The sequence below is a fragment of the Cavia porcellus genome, unplaced genomic scaffold, assembly GCF_034190915.1.
Source record: "Cavia porcellus strain 051 isolate PalLab524CR breed Dunkin Hartley unplaced genomic scaffold, mCavPor4.1 scaffold_8, whole genome shotgun sequence".
NCBI classification, from domain to species: Eukaryota; Metazoa; Chordata; class Mammalia; order Rodentia; family Caviidae; genus Cavia; species Cavia porcellus.
In genome coordinates, this window is record NW_026947491.1 from 76,092,986 (window position 1) to 76,109,326 (window position 16,341).

The following is a 16,341-nucleotide window of genomic DNA, read 5'->3' on the forward strand; positions in this document are numbered from 1 at the left end:
AGTAGGAAATTAAGGATGATTATATATATTATTAATATAATCTGTAATATATCCTGTTATTTTTATGATAGCTCAAAATCTAGTACAAGTAGACAAAGTGGAACAGTCCATCTAAACAGAGTGGTGAGAATAATGTGGATTTTAAATCCTGATACACTGTTATCAATATCCTTTGCCTTCCTTTTTTAGACGATTCCCATTTCTTTCCCACAGGGTGCACTGCACATTTTGGTCCCATCAACTCCCTCAGTTTTTAGATTGGGGATGGGGAGGCAACCCACTATTTACCTAAGTTCTAAACCTTCTCACTCTTGGGCTTAATCTCTAGTTGTATTCTTTTACCTACACAAGCTTTAAGGTTTTCCTTTGTTACAGCTGATGAATTCTCTACTGCACAAAAATGCAGCACCTGCAGGTGCTGGTCGAGTTATTCCTATTTCTCTCTGGTTCCTTGTCATATAGAGCATTGTTTTCTCATATTTGACTTTCTGTCCATAAACACTCTTTCAGGTTAACTATATTTCCTGTACAGAGCATCTCGATGGACCCTATCTTCTGATCTACTCTGCCTGTGTTTCTTTTTGTTAGTGTATCAAGGCCATCTGTGTTAGAGATTATAGCCAACCTTCTTTGCCTCATCTCTCCTATGCTATTTTTCTGTTATTGATGGTTTGCTTTTCTTCATTCTATTGTCTGCCCCATTCATTGAGGCCTCTCTGCCACTGTTCCTGAAATCATGGTATTTTTTTTTTCTCTCTCTCTAGAATGTCCTTCGGTATTTTTTGTAGGGTTAGATTGGTGATCACAAATTCCCCCAGTTCGTCTTTGTCATGGAAGCATCTTTTTTCTCCATTAATTTTGAGAGACAGTTGTTCAGGATACATCTGTCTGGGTTGGAGGTTATTTTCTTTCAGGGCTTGGATTACTTCACTCCAAGCTCTTCTTGATTTGATAGTTTGTGTCGAAAAATCTGTTGTGATTTTGATGGGTTTTCCTTTATAGGCGATCTATTTCTTTTCTCTGATGGCTTTTAATATTCTGTTCTTGTGATTAATTCCTGGGCTCTTGATTATTATGTGTCTGGTTGTAGCTCTGTGTTGGTTATAGGTGGCTAGAATTCTGTATGCCCCAAATATCTGTATATCATTTCCTTTTCCTATTCTTGGGAAGTTTTCCTTAATTATTTCTGTGACTCACCTTTGTGTTTCCTTCATGTTTACCCCTGCTTCCTCAGTCACGCTTTTTATTCTTAAGTTATAGATCCTCTTTGTATTGTTACTTCCCGGTTCCTTGCTATTTTTAAGAGATCTTTCCTTTCACAATCAGACATTGCAAGCCAATTTTCAAGTTTGTTAATCTATCCCTAGTTTCTGTCAGGAAACTTTTCCAGCTTTCAATGGAAATTTTAATTTCCCAGTAGTCTCTTTGAATCTGTTTCTTGTATTCTAGGTTTTCTTTATATTCTTTGTCGAACATTTTTCTCCTTCTTTGTGTTCCTCCATTCTTTCGTCTGTGTCTTCTTGAGAGGTGCTTAGCATTTCTTTTATCAATCTTCTTCTATGTTGCTTTACTTGAATTAATATTTCAGTTTTGAGTTCATCTATGATGTCATGAAGATATCTCTTTATGTCAACTGATGCTGTGTCTGATATTGCATTTTTGCTGCCCTCAATCTCTTCTGTATTTACCTCTCCTGGATCAGTATTCAGTGGGTTGGGCGCTGGTGGCTTTTCTTATTTCTTTCTCTTATCATGTTTCTGGTTTCTTTCATACAGGTGTATAGTGGAGGTCCCAACCCCTTTTCTTGTTGGTTATAGTTCTTCTGAAGTGTGCTGGCTAGGGATTTCTGCCTTCTCCAGTTTGCTGTTGGTCATTGACGTGCAAGCAAGGGTGGTGTAGGTTGGCCCCTCCTCTCCAAGCCAATCAACCAGCAGAAGCCTTCACATTATTGTGTGCCACACAGACGGAACCCATTTGGGACAATTTCAGGGACAATTTTGTCCCTGGATATTGGGTCTCAGCCAGGGGCATGACCCAGGCCAAGCAGATGCCACCAATCTGCTCTGGGTAGGGAGCAACCAAGGAACTGCTGTTCCTTGTTCATGCCTTTCCTGCCCAATTTCAACATGTCATCCCGTTGGTTGCCCCTTTCCTATGGGAGGGTCTTATTCCAAGCACTCACCAAAGGTTAGTGAAGGTCTCCACACTGGCTCTATTCTCCATTGGGCTCACAGACTCCCAACCTCAGCACTACCACAGTTCCTGTGGAGAGCTCCCTATGACCATGAGCCTGGGCAGCTCCAGCAAGAGCACCGTGCCTGCAAATCTGAGCGGCTCTGATGGTAGCCCCCAACTGCGCATTTGACCAGCTCCTCTCCCTTTAGTTTCTTGCTGGGTTGAGAGGATCCATCTCCCTCTATCTGGTCCTCTCCAGCATGTTTTATTCCAGCATCTGAGTTGTATCTCTCAGAGAGGCTCTGTATTTTGCTGCTTACTCATCCATCATCTTTAGCTCGGCCTATTCTCTTTATTATAATTCATGATTTATGTCAAGAATAACGTAACCAGTTGTTTGAGGAGCAGATACTCATAGTTCCAGTACTTGGGACGCTGAGACAGGTGAATCACCACGAGTTTAAGACCAACCTAGGCTACATCGTAAGTTCAAAGCCCGCCAAACTATAAAACAAAACCCTCAAAAATAAAAAAAAATAAAATAAAAAAAACATAACCACTCATGCCTTATCCATAAAATAACTTTATAATATCAGTGCCAACATTACTGTTCCACAGCCAATAAAACTTCCTAAATTCAAGATTTCCTCATATTTGTTTTTTGTCCTTGCACTATGTTTTCTAAAAAAAACTGTGATTAAGGTAGAATGTTCTGACATCATTTGAAGTGCTCCAAATTTAGGTTATGAATTTGATGTGTAAAATTAAGTCATTTACCCATTTGAATAAGAAACACATTTTCTGAGAATTAAGATGTGTTATCTTGTACCAATTCCCCATGATGTGCTGCAAACATGCCACCACCAGGGAGCAGCAAACAAGACAAAGCAAATGGAGTCAGGAAGCACGTGTCCCCTGCTAGGGCACTTTCCTCTGACTGGAATCCATCTCATGATGTTTCCATTACTCCTCCGTAAGTCCCTCAGATTACGTACTCAATACAGGCTGAATTCAGTGATGATGTCAGAGTCCCAAACACCACATCATCTTCTGCAACACTCCACCTCTGAACTCTGCAGTACTTAAGCTTTGATGGGAGGTTTGGGGTTAAAAGCATAATGGTTCACTTGTTTTCCCAAAGCAAGCTTTTGTTTTGCAAACAAGGCACAGTTTAGAAATTCTAGTTTTTAAAGTAGTCTTGCATGTGTTCATTCACACATGTTCCTGCACTTTGGGACCATCCATAATTTCTCCCAAATGTCAATACGAATACTTTTGATACAATTTTTTTATCTTTTTGAAACAGGGTCTCACTATACAATTCAGGCTAGCCTTAAGCTCACTTTGTAGTTCAGGCTGGTCTCAAATTCACAAGGATCCTCCTGCCTCAGCCCCCTGAATACTGGGATTACAGGCTTGCACCACCACACTCAGTTTACAATTTTTTTCTCACATAGAAAATAAATTTTGTTGCTGTTGAGATGATGGCAGATAAACACATGCTGCATTTTCTTATATTGGCACACAGTAAAGCCAACTTGGGAAAAAAAAGAAAAAAAAAAACCCTGTATTTTGAGAAGCAGCATGAATTCCCATCTTCATTGCCAACAGTGCTATCTGGGAATTTATGTAAGTACTGGATTTTCTGGGATAGAATATCTACAAGATTTATGTGAAAACTGCCACGATATTAATTGATGTGCTTGAGCTATCTGTGTCCATTATGGAACAAATAAAGTAAGAAGCTTCTTTGCTGTCTGCCGGGTGTAATGAAAACACTGTATTTATTGAGTGTGAGAGGAATATATGTATGAAAGATTTTCTGAAGAGCAGTTGGAGTCTGTTTTTCATCTTTAGAAACTGCTTATAAGTTCTGATTGGACTAGGTAAAAAGCATGGATTCAGTCTTTGAGTGATATATTAATGCCAAGAACTTTCATGAAGAGGCATAAAAATAGATTTGTGTTTGTAAGTGACTATTCGAAGGTAAAATAATTCCTAAGGAGTTGAAATAAATTTGGAAGCAACACTGGAATATTTTATATGTTATTTTAAATTTAACTTCTTTGTAATGCTTACTAAGCTATACTTAAGTTATTGCACTTGATAAGCAATGTTAGCCCTAGTCTTTTTATTGGAAAATATTAATGAATATTTTTATTGCATTGGTTTATTGAGTTTAATAGTGAATTACAATGATGACTGTCGATGAGATGACGACAACTTGTTGAAGTTAGAATTAATAAGAAATAAACTGTGTTATTGTATTGAGAAAATGTGGAGTATTTATAGTTAATTTCAAATAAGAAACTCTTGTAGAAGTTTCTTTTAATTCTATAAATTAAAAGAATTCAAATGTAAATTAAAAGCTACAAAGTTAATAGCTTTTTGGTGTTAGTGTCTTTAATAAACACATTACATGTGGTGGCTATGCAAATATGGTTATTATTAATCATAATTGAAATATTAATAAAAAGCAACATAGAAAATGTAAGATATCTACATATTGAAGTACAGATTACTTTTCAGTCAATTAAGTAAATCTAACATAGTATTTTCAGGCAAATTGTTATACAGGATACAGTTATACTGTTGTGTGTTTTGGAAGCCAGTTTTTTATTAGAGAATATTTTGATATAGTCCAGTTATTTGTGCATATTTTACATAAATAAGTAAGTTTAATCTCAAGTTTAGCATGATGGTTTAAAGATGGATATATGTTAATCAGATAGATTTTCTTATAATTTTTATTAGTTTAAATTTGGGGTTTTGTGATTTGGTTTAATTTGGGTGCGTTGCAGTTTAAGGTTTATTATGTTTATTTTTATCTTATTTAATACTTTATGTACATGAAATTTCCCATAAATTAACTTAAGGAAAATTTAAAACTTTTGTTTTCTACTGAAATACGGAGAAATGATTCTTGAATGGATTTTGTGTTTTGACATGTAATTTCCAAAGTTATCCTTGAATTCAAGATCTGCCTGCCTCAGCTTCCTGGGCAGCTGAGTTTGGAATGAACTCACTAGACACGAGTTAAAATTGCCATTCATTTTCTAATTTTTTTTCTCACTTTGTTAAAAGAATATCCAAAGCAAATGAAAAATAAATAATTTATAAGCTAGTTTTCTTCATTTCTCCCATTTTCATGTTGGAATCATATTGACTTTTTAATGGAAACATTTTGAGAAAAAGGTTTTGAAAAACTTCCATGTTGTATGACAAAAATTTCTTTATAAAATTTAACTACATAAAAAATGCAACTGAATAAAATATAATAATAGGTGGTTTTTACCACTTGACTAGAGAATATGGCAAATCCTTTTGTGCTGCTTTGTTTCTCAGGTAATGTTGCTTTCTTGAAACGTGACACCATTAAACATATGAAAGATACTGAAATATCCCTTTCACCTGAGCTTGATTAGTGTCATGGCTCCCAGATGAAATATGCCTAAATTAGTTATTGCTTCCAAGTGTTATATATGAATCATTGACTGAAAAAAAATAAAGTAAAACAAAACCATGGACATTTTGCTTGTAAAAATGATTTTTTTGGAGATTTGTTTTCTGTTTTGATATTACATAGTTAGTGAATTTTAAGAGTCCACTAGGTGGTGCTAATTTACCTTGTGAAAGGAACACAGTTCCCAATGTAAAACTGAAAGGTATTTTACAGATTGGCCAGTAGAGGTTCCTGAGTTTACAGATGAAAAGGCAGACCCAGATCGTTTTCATGGAACTCCAGGCAGTGTATGGCTAGAGTCCAAGTTTACTGACTCCTGTTTTAGTGTTAGTGTTTCTGTACTGCACATCTACTCACAAAGGACTTTTGCACTGATATTTAAAAAAAGCTTAAATATAATGCAGCCATGTCAGTCCATGTGGAGTAAAACCTGTCAGACATAGCCATGGATGAGTACCATACATTTATTTAGTGAAAACCTTGGCTGTGGTTTAACGTTTTAGTTTTACTGTTCTTAAAAGGATTTTCTTCCTTGAGGCAGAAATGTTTCATTAGACCACTGGCCAAACTTTCTTTCTGAAGAATTCTGTGAAATAGATATTTATGACAAGTATATTCATATGCTAACTTAACTGTGGGCTGTGACCCACTTGGCTTGCATTTTACTTTGTGGAACCTAGGAAGCTTTGAAGAATTTTTAAGAGAATATATACAGCAAACTCAAGAATATTCAAATGATCCTTCATAGTTATTATTGTACTTAATACTATCTACTATTGTACTTAAGACTTGATACTATCAAGCATACCAAATTTGAATAAAATCAGTAAAAGCAAAACAGCAGTCTAACAAACCAGCTTCAAATAAGATCAGTCATAGTAAGACCGTGTGAGTAATACAGGGCTTCAGTTTAAGTTAAAAGGAAATCAAGGGTAGATATTGTAGTATATCTTGCTATTTTGGGGATAGCTGTTTGTACCCTCAAATTAGTATAAGTTTTGGAAAGAAATTTTGAATATTTATGGATATTCATTGTTTTGCTTTGAATATGGAAGTGGAGAGATACCATGTGTTTTCTTAGAGGTGTAGAAGGTGTAATAGTACATTATAGGAAAATTTGCTGTAAGTCTATTTTGCTTTTTCTCATATTTCATTTGATGATAAAGAATTTGTAAAATTAAAAGAGGATGAGTAAGGACTATTAACTTTCTTCCTATCTTGGTCCTTCCTTTGATCCAAAGGTATTTATTATATCAAATGACTGTTTAACAAATTGTGCATTAAATTTTTGAATAAATATTAACAGCTTATCCCTCCTTAATTTATGGCTCAAATGTCTCCCCTACTCCATTCTTGGTCACCACAAATTTAAAGTTTTGAAGTTCTTTCTTCTGTTGTAAATCCTTTTAGGAAACAATAATAACTACTGTTATTATGTTTAATACCTGTTTCATGAAACTGCTATTCACAATGCTCTAGAATATTATTTTTTGACTTTTTATATTTGTTATTTTAAAGAGGGTTAAATTAAACAGAACAAAACAGAACAAGACAGATCATAAGAAAACAATTTAAGAAACACAGATTTCAAAGCAAGACCACCAGAGATCTTTCCTATCATATTGTTTCTTGTTTTCATCCAAATAGTTGTCCATGTCTTCACACACAGTGAATTCATACTGAATAAAATAGTAGTAAACTGATCAGAACAGGATGATGAAGGCTTTTTAGGTCTTTAAGACCAGACAATAGGGAAATCAACAATGACTGCCATAATGTCCCTCGTTCTCTCCAAAATGACAGTCTATATCTTTACGTATGTTGAAATTAAACAAAACAAAACAAAACAAAAAAAAAAAAAGCAGACTAATATCACTCTGGACAGAGAATAATAGTATTACTAGATTTTATATCATAATGCTATGGAATTAGCACTGGGTATCTTAATGTATCTTTTTCTTCAGGGTATCTGTTCATTACATCATGCATTATATAATCAGTTCTCGTAAACCGTTTAGAAGTTTACGCATGCATGAATCTCTACATGTATACCTATTCTTTCTGTATTAGAGGGAAAAACAAATCAAAATAGGACCACAAAACAAATTCCTAGAGTAACACAAAATGAAAAAGACATATAAAAGCACAATACTAGGTTATCTACAGTAGTTACTACGACATCTCTTGTTATTTTTGATAGAATTGTCTACATCATTAGGCATAATATAATTGAACATTGAGTCAAGAGTACATAGCAATATTAATAAAAACAAAACATTGGAGGCATTATAGGAATTTAAAAGCAGTTAATAATCAAACCAGAGTGGGTATCTTATTGCATCTTGTCATCTTCAGAGTAGTTCCCTCTACTTTTAGACTTGATAATATCAAGCATACCAAATTTGAATAAAATCAGTAAAAGCAAAACAGCGGTCTAACAAACCAGCTTCAAATAAGACCAGTCATAGTAAGACCGTGTGAGTAATACAGGGCTTCAGTTTAAGTTAAAAGAAAATCAAGGATAGATATTGTAGTATATCTTGCTATTTTGGGGATAGCTGTTTGTACCCTCAAATTAGTATAAGTAAACAAAGTGGAACCGAATATAATGCATCTAAACAGAGCAATGAGAACAATGTGGCTTTTAAATCCTGATACACTATTAACAATGTCCTCTGCCTTTTTTTTTTTTTTTTTTTTTAGACAATTCCTCTCCTTTCCATTTCTTAGGGTGCTCTGTACATTTTGGGTTCCACTAACTCCTTTAGTTTTTAGATTGGGGGGCAACCCACTATCTACCTAAATGGTTCTGAACCTTTTTACCCCTGAGCTTGATCTTCAGTTGTATTTCTTCACCTACTAAAGCATCAAGGTTTTCCTTCCTTATAGCTGAGTAATTCTCCACTGCACAAAAGTCTCATGACTTTCCAACCTATCTGCAGCTGCTAGACGAACTGCCGCTATTTCTCTCTGGTTCTCTGTCACAAAAAGCATCATTTTCTCATCTTTTACTTGCGGTTCATTAACTTTCTTTCAGGTAGATTATATTTCCTCTTCAGAGCATCTCGATGGACCCTATATCCTGATCTACTCTGCCTGTGATTCTTTTTGTTTGTGTATTAAGTCCATCTATATTAGAGATTATAGCCATTCTTCTCTGACTCATCTCTGCTATGTTAGTTTTCTGCTGTTTGTTGTCTACTTTTCTCCCTTATTCCACTGCCTGGCCTGTTCACTGAGGCCTCTCTGCCATTGTTGCTGGAATCCTGGTATTTCTTTTTTTTTTTTTTTTTTCTCTTGCTTCACTTGAATTAGAATTTCAGTCTTAAGTTCATCTATGGGGTCATGAAGCTATTTCTTTATGTCTGCTGATGATGTGTCCAATTTTGCACGTTTTTTGCCCTCGATCTCTTCTATATTTACCTCTCCTGGATTTATTTTCCCTGGTTTTTCTTGTTTCTTTCCCTTACTATGTTCCTGGTTCTTTCAGACAGGTGTATGGCAGAGGTCTTAGGCCCTTTCCATATTGTTTACAGTTTTTCTGAAGCATGCTGGCTAGGGGATTGCTGCCTTCTCCAATTTACTGTTGATCTATGAGGTATTTGCAGGGGTGATGTGGGCTGGTCCCTCTCCTCTGAGCCAATCAACCAGCAAGTGCCTTCACCGTGTTTGTCTGTGCTGTGCAGATGTCACAGGTTCAGAATAGTTTTGTCCCTGGATATTGGGTCCCGACCAGCCTAAGCAGATCCCACCAGCCTGCTTTGGGTCAGGAGTGGCTGACTTCCACCATTGTCATTCCGGGTTCAGGCTCGTGCTGCCCAACTCCAATATGTCTTCCAGCCAGTCACCCCATCTGTAGGACCCAATTCCTAGCACTCACCACAGGTTAGTGCAGCTCTCCATGCTGGTTCCACTCTCCACCGCACCACATCCTCCTGCCAAGGGCCTTGGGCTCACCAACCCCCAAATTTGGCATGACTGTAACCTCAGCTGACCATGAGTCATCTAACTTCAAGGCACACCCAGGCAGCACAGAACTGGCTCCAGTGAGAGTGCGTCTAGCTCCAGCCTTCCATCCACGTTTTTCCTTTATTTATTTATGTTTTTTTCTTTTTCCTCAACTTCTTCCTGGGTCATGAGAATCCTTCTCCTTTCATCTGGTCTTTTCCATGGTGTTAAATTCTAGCATCTGAGTTGTTTTTCTCAGAGGGGCTCTCTACCATGCTATCAATCTGTCACCTTCCTAGGACCCCCCAAATTAGTGACTAGAATATTATTTTTAATCCTCTTATCACTCCTCAATTAAGAAACTAATGCATAAACTTGTGCCATCTAACTTGTATATTCACATAAATTTTTAAATTAAAACATAATGGAAAAACTTTCAGTCTATTTCTTATTATACCTGTTTATTTCTTATTATACTTAGTGATTAAGTATAATATTGATAGTTAGACTAGTCACAGATAAATTTAAGTAAATAGCTTCTGTAATGATTGCAGGTGAATTCTTTTATATTTAGTATAATTATGCATTGGCAATGATAATAGTTACAGATATTTGCATTTTCTAAATAGAACAATAGAGTGAAATGACATACATTTTTCATGTTTTTGAGTCTGACTTAACAAAGGACAACTGGATTCTCTTGTTTTTCTCAGCATTCAATTTACTTTACTATCACAATTCATGGAGCTCTGTAAACTACTCTTGAGCCACACTGAAAAGGACAAATGATATCTGACAATTTTTTGAAAATAGTTTTAACGTTATGTTATGGCTTATGTCTAGAAGTCCCCCCTCTCCTGCAAAACAAAAAAGCCTCATGCAACAGACATAGGTGGAGATTTTTCAGAGGTGGCTGAATCCAGAGTGTGTGACACTGGAACTGATTTATAGTACAATGCTAGAATCAAGGGCACTAAGATTACAGATGAGAGCACTACCCACCTTAGACAGAATAAGGTATAAGGGATTGAAAGAGCTGTGGTCATCCTTATTGCTTTGTTCTCTTTTGCCTGCCATTAACTGTTTCTCCTCTGTGTTATCTGTCTACTGTATCACCCTGCCTGAACCAGCTGATTAAGGATCTGAAATCTCTCCAAATTGTGGGCTAAATAAATCTTTTTGCCTTTAACTGTGTGTGTCAGGTATTTTGTCTCAGCTGTGAGAGAAAAGTAACTACACCAGAATTTGATACTGGAAGTAGGATTGTTCTTGTGATTGTACCTGACCTGTGGTTTATGAACTTTTGGATTTGGCTTGTGGCAAGAGTCTGGAAAGGTTGGGAAATATTGACTGAAAAAGCAGAACTGGAGCACATTAGGCTGTTCTGTATGAGAGATTCTGGTCTGAGATTAGAAGACCAGAGGCTGACAGAAATGACGCCCGGTTTGAGTTTTTCTGCTGGGAAGGACTTTCTTGGCTGTTGGCCTCCAGATGGTGTATGCTAAGACTGGGCATAAAGTTAGTCTGCATTTTGCTCATGTCCAGAGACTTTACCTGAGACTTAAGATTAAGGGTGGTGGACCAATTGATTTTGCAGAAGAAATTTCAAGGAGGTCTAATGTTGTGGTGGTGGTAAAACTATTTTGGAAGGCTTTTAGACAGATTTATGTTGAAAATCAGGAGAAAAAGGCCAAGAAGAATGATTTAAAATGTTTTGAGTTTCACCATAAGGGAAGCTCCAGTATAACTTACACACACACACACACACACACACGCACACGCACACGCACACGCACACGCACACGCACACACACACACACATACAGCAAAGGAGATTTTGATTGCCAAGAAAGAACAGGAGAATAGAAAAAATGACCTAAGGCCATCTTCAAAATTGCAAAATTGAAAGACTTTGCTTTGAGAGGAAACCCCAGAGCATCATATTTCAGAATGGCAGTGGCCTAGGGGAGTTGTTCCTTGGGATTTGGTTCCTAGGCACTGAACCCCTCCCTACAACCAAAACAAGGAAGCCTGGCTACTACTTCAACAGCAGACTCTGGCATCATCCATGTAGCACTGGTTTTAGACACATGCAGAAAGCAAATTTGTGGGGTCAGGAATGCTTTTACCCAGAAGACAGGCCTGGGAGACCAGGCAGTGTGCCCTGAGAAGGCAGTTTGTGGAGCTGTATGAACCTGATAATGCAGTGGAGAACCCAGAAGTTTTGAGGGGCTGGGAACATGGGTCACTTGAAGAAAACTGCAAGGAAGAAGAAGAGCCACCCACAGAGAGAAGCCATGGGAGCTACAACTACCAGTAGAACTGTACTGGCAGAGTCACCCAAGCCCTTTGCAGTTTAAACATGCCAGATTTCAGGGGATACTTTACGTGGAATTGTGGGAATTAATTTTTTCCTTATTGCATTTTGGACTTGCTTTGGTCTCACTCTTTGGTAGCCCCTTGTTTGAAATTTTTGGATTGGAAATGTGTATTTTGTTCCATTGAATGCTAGAAATATTTAACTTTCTTTTCATTTGTATAGGGGTTTGCAGCTAAGATTTGCCTCAAATCTGAGATATTTTTGGGCTTGAACTTTTCAGTAATCTGAAACTGTTAGGACTTTGTAAACTCTTACAGATGGGCCTTTTACATAAAGGAATGTTCATTAGTCTTTAGGAGGCCAGGGATGTAAGGTTACGGCTTGCATCTGAATGTTCCCCCAGAGTCTCATGCTGTCATAGATTGGGCTTTGTCAGCATGACTGAATCTAGAATATGTTATGCTGGGATTGAATCGTGGTGTGATGTTAAGAAAAAGGGCACTAGATTTAAGGGTGAGAGCACTATCTGCTTTAACCTGTATAGCATATAAGGCATAGATAAAGCTCTGGTCATCCTTGATGCTTTGTTCCTTTCTATCTACCACAAACTGTTTCTCCACTGAAATAACAGCCTGTTATTCAACTTTGCCTTGGAGCCAGATGATTGTGGAATGAAACCTTTACATTATATATTTCATTTCATTGTTTGGGTTTTTTTATGAATTTCTGTACTATTCTACATATTGGCTATAACAGATTACATTCCTCAAACCATTATATGAGAGTTCTCTTTTTTATGCACTTGCAATTTTTTTTTGCTTTTTTCACGATAATTTTGATAGGGGTAAGATTATATCTTCATGATTTCAATTTCATTCTCTCTGATAGTTAGTGATATTGAGCATACTTTTCATGTACATATAGACTACCTACATATCTTCCTTGAGAAATGCATACTCAGATCATTTTGCCTATTTATTGTTAGGTATTGTTTCTATGCTGCTGAGGATCAAATCCAGAATGTCATACATTATAGGCAAGCCTTGTACTAGCGAGATACAGCCAAAGACCACATGCCTATTTTTAGTGAGATTGTTTTATTGTTGTTGACTATTTAAGTTTCTTATTTTTCAAAGAAATTAAAACCTTATCACATGAAGAGTTTGTAAATATTTTCTTCCTCTCTGTACATCATCTCTTAATTTTTTTCCTTTATGAGCAGAGATGTCTTACTTAGATATAATCCTACTGCTTTATTTTGGCTTTGTATTGCCTGTCCCTTAGAGATCTTATCCAAGAAATAATTTCTCTATCTTTAGTGTTATAGTTCAATAGTTCTTTGGTTGTTCAGGGTCCTTCATAGTTACATATGAATTTTAAGATTCTTTTTTGTAAAAACTGTTATTCATGCCTTTCTAAGGACGGCATAAAACCTGCAGGCCAGTTGGCTATTTTATTAGTCAAGTTCCATCTCTAGGATGAGATAGATACCTGTCACCCACAACTTAAAGGAAGAGAGGTTTGGTTTGACTCATGGTTTCAATGTTCAGTACATGCATAATTAGCTGGATAAAACCACAAACCGCATAGGAGCATGGCTGAGGAAATCTTGACTCATGGCACCCAAGAAATAGCAAGATGGAGGAGGATCCAGAGACAAGAATATGACCCTCCATGTTACACCCTCAGTGACCACCTCAACCAGGTCGTTATTCTGGTCAGTATATTCAGCAGTTGACTCGTAGATGGGGTAATCCAATAATCTTACAAAATCCCCACCTAAGACTTTTGGGAGACATTCTATATCTAAACAATAACATTCCATGGCTACCACACAAAAGACTCATATACATCTCATTATGCAAAATGAGAGTCAGTCTAAACGTAACCAAAGGTTTAAAAGTTCTTGTAAAATTTACAAGTTGAAGTTCAAGGTCATCTCCAAGTCTTGAGTCACTCTCTTAGTTGTGAACCTGTGTAAAATTCAAAAACAAAGTTAAATATTTGTAACACACTATGGCACAAAAGTAAACATTCTTACTTCAAAAAAGAAGAGTATTGAAGTAGAAAAGAACTCTATCAAATAAAAACTGAAAGTAGGACAAAGATTAAACCATGTAGCTGCATGTCCGACACCCAGGGTAGATTCTGACAAGGTATGATTTGCACAGGGCTCGCACAGCCCTACCCATGGATTTGTTAGCCGCATACTTCCTGGGCTCTACCTCAGGCTAACTCTTGCTTAGGCTTGTGGCTCTCTTTACCACATAGATCGCATGTTGTCATACCTTCCTCGGGTCTCTACTTCTAGCTTCACTTTCACTGCTTTAGCTGCCACCCTCTCCCAGACTCATTGCTTGACCTTCTCAGACACTCTTTGAAATCTAGTGGAAGCCTCCATCAACTCACGACTCTTGCATTCTGTATGCCTGTAAATTTAGAACCAAATAGATGATGCCAAGATCTTGCAGCAACTGAAGCAGTAGCCTAGCCCCAGGGTCATGGTTACAGAGGTCTCTGAGTGCCTGAATGACCAAGGTTTTGGGAAAACACTTCACTTGGTGACCATAATGCACATGAAGTGTTATTATGTAGCAATAAATTATACCCTTTTTATTGCTCTTTACATCTATATTGTCCCTTTTGCCTAAAAATATGTATTAATGTTTATTTTGAAGAAAACTGCCCATGAAAAATTTTTTGGTTTAATGTTTTTAATATACACATGTAAACCCACACCATATTCATGTGTGTTAGTATATAATGTATAGTGTAGAGTATAATGTGTTAGTATTTGTGTTTAGAATAAAGTATATGTATAGTATTGAGTTTACATTTGGAGTACAATTTCTATATTGTGAATGTATTTCATTTTTGTAGGTTTTGCTTTGGTTAATAAACATCAATCAGTCTGCTGATCTTGAAAGGTCGTTTTCTATTTTTCTTTAAAAATTTTCTTTCTTTGTTGTTTCTGTTAGTTTAATCTGATATTAATGTCTGTGGTTCTCTTAGGACTTAATCTTTTTAAATTCATTGTGCCTCTTTTTGGTGGTGTGAGGTTTTCAGTCAGAATTCAAAATATAAGTATACAGTTCATCTTCCATCATCTCTATAAGTCCCATATGTGTAGATTCAATGAACTAGAGATTGAAAATATTTGGAAAATCATTGTGTTTGTGTCAGAGAGTTCTTGCTTGTATGGATTATGTAGTTCATTTGCTCTTTTATAAATCTTATTTTTCAAAGTTTAATTTTCTTGACTTATTTAGCATCCTACTGTGTGTCTCAATTGCATTCGTATTTAGATAAGAACTGTGTATATACTGTCTGTAGATTGCACTTTTACTTGGCATTTTGTGGTCATTACTCCATAGTGATATATATATATATATATATATATATATATATATATATATATTGTGTTATGGAAAGCATAACAATTCCGAACAGTAGATGTGTATTATATCACATTTTGTATGGGTCAGAAATAAACCCAGGGAGTGGGTTGACTGAGTAGTTCTGGCCCAGAATCTCTTGGGAACTTGTAGGGCGTTCAGGAAAGCCATCTTCCTCTGGCTCAAGGAAGCCAAATGATTGACTTCTGAGCTCGCTCATATGGTTGTGGCTGGACCTCAGTACTGCATTGTGTTTTAGATGATTTTCTTTAATTTTGTAGTTCAACTGACTTTTAAATTATATTGTCAAAATTTCCTTTTATAAATGCATCTCCATTCACATTACAATATGTTCAATATTTTAAAAATAAGATCCAGATTGGTTTTTCAGCTTTCTGAAAATCAATATGGAAATACCTCATAATCTAATTCCTTCCTTATTGATGAAAATTTAACTTTTCTCAACTTCTTTCCATTTAAATAACAATCCAAAGAATATCTCTATATAATGATGCATATTTGTTTAAAACTATATGATGGACTGAAACTTGCAGAAGTAGAATGCTAGGTCAAACATTCTTCAGTAATCTGAGGTTTGGAAATTGTGGTTATTCTACCAGATTGATGAATGAAACGTTGTATTTTTTCTATATAAATCACGGATAATAAGGCAGTATTTTAGTGTTTGATATTATCTCAGAAACTGACATGTCACACTGTGATTGTGTGTGCACGTATGTATGACAGCCCTCAGATATGGCCTATTTCAGGGACAGCTAGAGATCATTGTGTTAGAACTGACAAAAGAGAACAGGGGTAGAGGACAAGCTTGGAGAGACACCAAGAGAGAAATCACAGTTTTGTAAGTCATTTTAAGGATTTTGGGAAACTCCTTTCCATTAACAAAATCTAAACAGCAGTCTACCTAATTTTTGCCCTTCTACCTCTGTGTAGCTTTCATCCTGATAACGCCTTCCATTCCTCCAGTGAGGTCTTGAGCTGCTTCATCATCGCCAAAGCGCTCAGCTGGTCATATTCTT

General features: G+C 36.4%; 1 protein-coding gene across 6 annotated transcripts in view; it reads left to right on the forward strand.

The window, feature by feature from the left end:
* Nucleotides 1-16,341, forward strand: part of LOC100732229 (ALX homeobox protein 1) — a 233,469-nt gene that overhangs the window by 39,453 nt on the left and 177,675 nt on the right. The gene's annotated exons all lie outside the window — the stretch shown is intronic.